General features: G+C 32.5%; 1 long non-coding RNA gene across 1 annotated transcript; it reads left to right on the top strand.

Annotated features, from left to right (window-relative positions):
• The first annotated feature begins 3221 nt into the window (after positions 1–3221).
• LOC121129553 (uncharacterized) lies at positions 3222–4505 on the top strand. The gene is made up of 3 exons (XR_011783671.1): positions 3222–4235; positions 4295–4365; positions 4436–4505. It is a non-coding gene; the product is annotated as an uncharacterized lncRNA (long non-coding RNA).
• The last annotated feature ends 1271 nt before the right edge of the window (positions 4506–5776 follow it).

The following is a 5776-nucleotide window of genomic DNA, read 5'->3' as shown; positions in this document are numbered from 1 at the left end:
ATTTTTTTCCAAAATGGTTCAATATTTGATTTTTTTTTCAAAAAATTTAATTATTTTATTTGAATATTTCAAATTTGTGAATAGCCATGGAAATCCGAAAACCAAGCTTATTATATTATTTTTCATTTTCTACATGGACCTCAATTACATTTTATTAAATAGCCCCTGCTTATTCTTGGGTTTCAATGCTCTTTGTTAAATAATAAATGTTGAATCAGTTAGAAAAATAACTAAATCAGAAGTAAACTATTCGATTGATTGAACATATTTAAATTTGAATGTCAATTTAAACAAAGACAATATTAGGATTTTATTCAATATGCGAATATAAAAAGCTGCACTGTTTTTGACTAAAACTCCTTCTAAATTTATGTTTTCAAAAATATCCGTTAATGTAAGACTCATCCATGTAAAATTATTTGAAATGATATTAATAAAATTTATAAACTATTAGATGTAGATTTGATTAATATTTATGAAATTAACATATAATTAAAATAAAATAGTAAAACCTGTTTTTGATCTAATGATGCATTCAGAAAAGTGCAATTCTTTTAAGATCCGACTTCTCAATTAAACAAGAATCGAATGGTAAAAAAATTAATGTAAAGTGTAATGTCTAGATTTTTTGGGATCGATTAGGAACGAGAAAAGTGAAAAAAAAAAAAAAAAAAACTTCAATAGAAAGAAAGACAATTGAAAATTATATGTTCAACGTTATTTGAAGCCATATATACCTATTTTGAACATTTTTCGAACACCTTAGATTATTGAACACAAAGTTAATGATATGTTTTAATTTGTGGGGTTGATTAATACTTTTGCAACCATAAATTTACAGTTAAAAAAAACAAGTACCTGAGTAAAAATTGATGATAGTCCTAAAACTTCGCAGATAGTTTTTTTTTTCCCCAATTCACTCTAGTAAAAAATAGTATTTGTTAAGGAATAAATGGGATGGTTTGAACAAGTGTTTTAGATATTTATACTCTATCTCAAAGTCTTGAATTATTAATTTTAAATGTAGGATATATACTACAGTAAATTAAGATAGAATAACATTTTAGTTATAGATCACTGCTCAGTATTATAGATTGCAGAAATTCATTCTCACGGCCCTCTTTAGGACACTAACCTGGCTAAAAAATCATGGGCTGATGGCCAAATTTAATAATAAACGTATAATTGTAGATATGTTATCGTTTTTTTTTGTTGGCCACTAGGCCATTCAGTTTTATTCAACAATTTTCTAATACAGATTACATTGATACACTAATTTAGCAAATAAAATATATCATTAAAAAAAACTAAGTGCTCATTTTATTCCCCATTGGTAATCATGTACTACAATACAAATTTACCTTTCAATCATCAAAAACCGTCAATAGCTGATGACAATAAAATAATAATTAAAAAATAATCCCATTCAAAGTCCTAAAATACAATCTTAATATAGGTAAAATCCCATCAAAGTTATCGTCTCTTGTAGAACGCAATTTGGGTATTATATACTGTGCCTTTCTAATTATTGCATGGATTTTTCCGTTGTTTGATGTTCATAAAAAATCATTTTTCGAAAGTTGGAGGGCAAATCCCTCTTCACTGTTGATTTGTATGCCACTGTATCCGAAAGTACTTTGTACTTAAATCATTTCTCAGGAGAGGTTAGATACTTATTTTTACTGGCTTTGATGCTTTGCTGTGGAGTTTTTTGGGAATTTGCAACGGCTTAAACTAGAAAGTGGTTCAATTGGACACTCCAAAAGTGTTGTGTGTCCCACAATTTCCTCATCCAGTAGGAGCTGAGGCATTTCCAAAATTTAGCAAATGATATCGCACTTAAGCAACCATATTTTATTGGATTGTATATTCTTTGAGTTGATATATTTTTCTTCCTTAAGATTTTAAGGAAAGAATCTTCAATTACATTAATCTCAGAAGGTATATTTGGATAGAACGGAGATATATGCGACAAGTGGGTGATTTTGGGCACAATGTACGTGTTACATGCGCTTATTCTATACCATTTGCATACATTTAGGTAAGCATAGTGGCTTAATGCTATTTTTATCCTAGAGAGGATTTCTTTATAATTCATCAACATGCTATCGGGGGCAACCCATGATCCTAATAATTTGAGGTTTTTTACAAAAGTAAATTCTGGCCACTCTTTCGATATTAAGAGACATAAGGACATTTACAAAAAGACAAGATTTTTAAGTATGCGTATAAGTGCTTTAATTAATTCTAAAGTTTTGGTAGGACTTCCTGAAAATACCGTAGTTAGATCGTCTACATAGTACATTCATTTTAAAGGTTTGTAAGATAGTTAAAATCCTTTTATCGTGGCTTCTGAGTAAACATCGCGAATAAGTTTGTCAAAGCGTATGATGAAAATTGTTGCAGACAGCTGATCTCCCTAGTGGACGCCCCTTTTATTCTCAAAATAACTGCATTAGTTTCCATACCTTATGGCAGTTCTGTTTCTTGCTAAGGTTACGCCAACCATTCGAATGATATAGTCTCCAAAACCCTTTCTGTACAGCGTTTTGATAATATATTCGTGCGATAAAGTATCATAGGCCTTGGCGAAAGCCACGGCGATTTACATCAGCTCATGGTCACTTTCTATAAATGTTTGTAGAGTGAAAGGAATGCAGTCCATTAGCTTATGTCTTATATTATTGTAGAAGTCTAATAGTTAATTTTAATACTTCAATATCGAGAAATTCAGACTGTTGAAATAAATTTCTTAGATCCATTTTGATTGTAGAAATTGGAAAACATGATTAGTCATCGTGAAAGAATGGAGTTTTATAGGATAATTTGTTTATGTAAATATTTGAGTTACAACAATTTGGTTCTCAGTACTCGATCTTCTTGCCAAGAAAGGGTTCTAAAGATGGCTGTGTGATTGAATTTCTCCAATTTCGCTAGATGGTGGCCGATCTAGCGGTTGCACTTTGAACTACTATTTTTTGACGTCTGACAGCTGTAGTAACATTCTCATTGTGTCTAATATTTTGTAAAAGGTCTCCGGGGTACGAAATGGTTAAGTTTACGCTCGAAGAAAATTGGGAAATACTGAATACTTACTTCCAAAATGGAGATTCTTCTAACGAAACTGCAAGAAAATTATGTCGGTCGAAATAAAGCGGCTTCCAGGCAGTTTTTGGATAAATTTGTGAAGCGTGTGCGCGAAACTGGTTCGTTAATGGATAAAACAACGCGTTCCCGTATTCGTACATTGCGCTCAAAATTTTACCGATTTCTTTTTTGATAACTTTTTTGATTTTGAATAATTTTAAGAAACGCCTTTATTCGTATAGGTGTTTTCTGAGACGTCAGTCACATTTTGATTTATAATTCAACTCCTTATCTAGTGTCCTCGAGCTTAAAAAATCTAGATTGTTTCCTTACCATATTCAAAAGAGAAACCCATCCAAGCTTCAGCGTGCAAGGGGTCTAACGGTGTAGATATCCATAAAGGACACACACACAAAAAATGTATTATATATATACAGATAGTAAAGTAGAAGTGGCAATACGTTCTCCGTCTCACACACATCCTCATTCCCAGAATATGTGAGAGATTGCCTTCACTTGATTGTAATCACTGTGCACCCGAGTGTCATTAATATGTTTCCTAATAAAGAAGACAATATCCGATATTTCAAGTACATTTCCGTTGGATTGAGGACTGAATCCCAAAATGTTTTCGCATATTGATCAACATTTTCCGTCTTCACTGTAACCCTAACAAATTTATTTCTGAAATTGTCCTCTGCCAAGTTTATCCTTTTCTTTATATTGGGGATATTATATGGACTCCCTGGCCTCGTAATTGGGTTGAGTGTGTATTCTCCAAGTTGATTTTGGACCATAATTATCAAGGGGTGAGTAGTTTTAGTTATTAAAACATCGTCTACCGTTCTCAATCCAAGAGATGGGTATTTTTATTTGGAGATGCTCACTCTCATAGAGCATGACAGCTCTTCCTACCTCGAGCCAATACCTCTTTCTCGTCTCTTTGTGTATGTTTTGAACCTCTATTCATAGTGAATAGATAGTTTCTCTTTCTTCCATGTGCACTATTATTTGCCATGGAAATATAAGCGAGGTACCCCTCTTTTGCCAAGATAGCAATAAGATGCTCCGTTGTGTCCCAATATCAATCATACCAAGACGACCTAGGCACTTTGGAGAGAATATTCTTCTCGTTCCTACCGTTTTAGGTGAATAAATAAGTTCTCTCCGTTGCTGCCTCTATACTTGACTATATGTTTTGTTATAGGCTGTACATCTCAGAATATGGTTCACTCTTGGAATGACTACCATTTTCTAACATTTAATTGGCTCTAAAAGGTGAGTCTATGTTTTCTTATTTCTTGAATTGAGCAATCTATATTTTCATTGACTCTTTCGATATATTTAGTACTTGTATCTCTGAATGAGATTGGATTAGCCACCATCTCTGCTATTTTGTACGATTTTAGGGTATGAGGTATTGTGGACATATTTGTAATCAATTGAGTCGTAAATGTATTTATTTCAGGCCTAACTTCTTTCGAAAGTTGTCAAGTCATTCGTCATTATTCTCTATCTTGATCTCATTTATAATATCATGGCAATTTGTTTTCTCCATATGTTTTTGGAGATTTATATTTTTAGAATTTATATTTAAATTTCTTGATTGTATTCGTGCTCCTTCGGGTTTGAATTCAATTATCCTCTCCAATTAATTACAGGGAAGACAGTACTCTTTCTTCTCAATATGTATCAGCAGTCATTTTTCTCTTTCTATTCTCCTTGTAACTTCCAGGAGACAGCGTGTATCAATATCTTTTTTACAGCCCCATATATTTTTTTCCATTACCGCTTGTATTGTCCATCCAGGCTCTACATCTGTTTGGATATCCTTTATTACACATTTAATAGCCTTTTTTACCTCTTCAATGTGCAGTAGTTTTGCATTCAGTATCCATTTCGATGGTTTGCTCTGATGTTCACGTTCTATTAATACTACCCCAAAGAAAAAAAAATATCTGAAAAGCCAATTGGTGTTAATCTTTTCAGTGGATAGTTATTACAGAGCAATTCATCTCTTCTGCTCCTTGATTTACCTTTTGCATTTTGCCTAATAAAGGTGGAATTGTAGTTGCCCGTTATATCTGCGAGATCATACAATTCATTTCATATCTTCAATGTTATAAATTCCTTTCTATTTGAGAAATCGAATTCGGATGTAAAATCCCCTGTACTGTTTTTCACTCACATTCAAATCTCCATCTATTATAACTTTTTCTGTTTTTAGATTGCAGTTTATATCGGTTAACAAAGTTTTAAAAAACTCTTTACCCCCAGATGGTATATAGAGGGATATTACCTTAAAGGACATTTCCCGAAAGTGCACCTGAGTGACTATATAATTTCAATTTTTATCTTCAAAAACCAGCCTTACCGAGACATTTCTTCTAACAAGTATTGTAACATCCCTTCCTGGTTAATTTGCTTTTCTGTTAAAACTGTATGGGAAGAGTAATTTTCATAATAGCTTTGAATAAATGACCACTCACCTGTACTTCACACCCATGTATCATTTAGACAAATCACCTCGGGGAGATCGATTGCAATCAGGTATAATAGTATTCAATATATCATAAATATTTGCCTGCAATATTCGTAGGCCTCTAGTTTTTTTCGATACATCCATATCGGTAATATTTAAATTACCGGGGTATTCCTACTATCATTTTTAGAGGGAGTAGTCCGTTCA

This window comes from Lepeophtheirus salmonis, chromosome 14 (genome assembly GCF_016086655.4).
Source record: "Lepeophtheirus salmonis chromosome 14, UVic_Lsal_1.4, whole genome shotgun sequence".
Classification (NCBI taxonomy): domain Eukaryota; kingdom Metazoa; phylum Arthropoda; class Copepoda; order Siphonostomatoida; family Caligidae; genus Lepeophtheirus; species Lepeophtheirus salmonis.
Note: the sequence above shows the minus strand (reverse complement) of the source record. Positions and strands in the feature narration are given on the sequence as shown.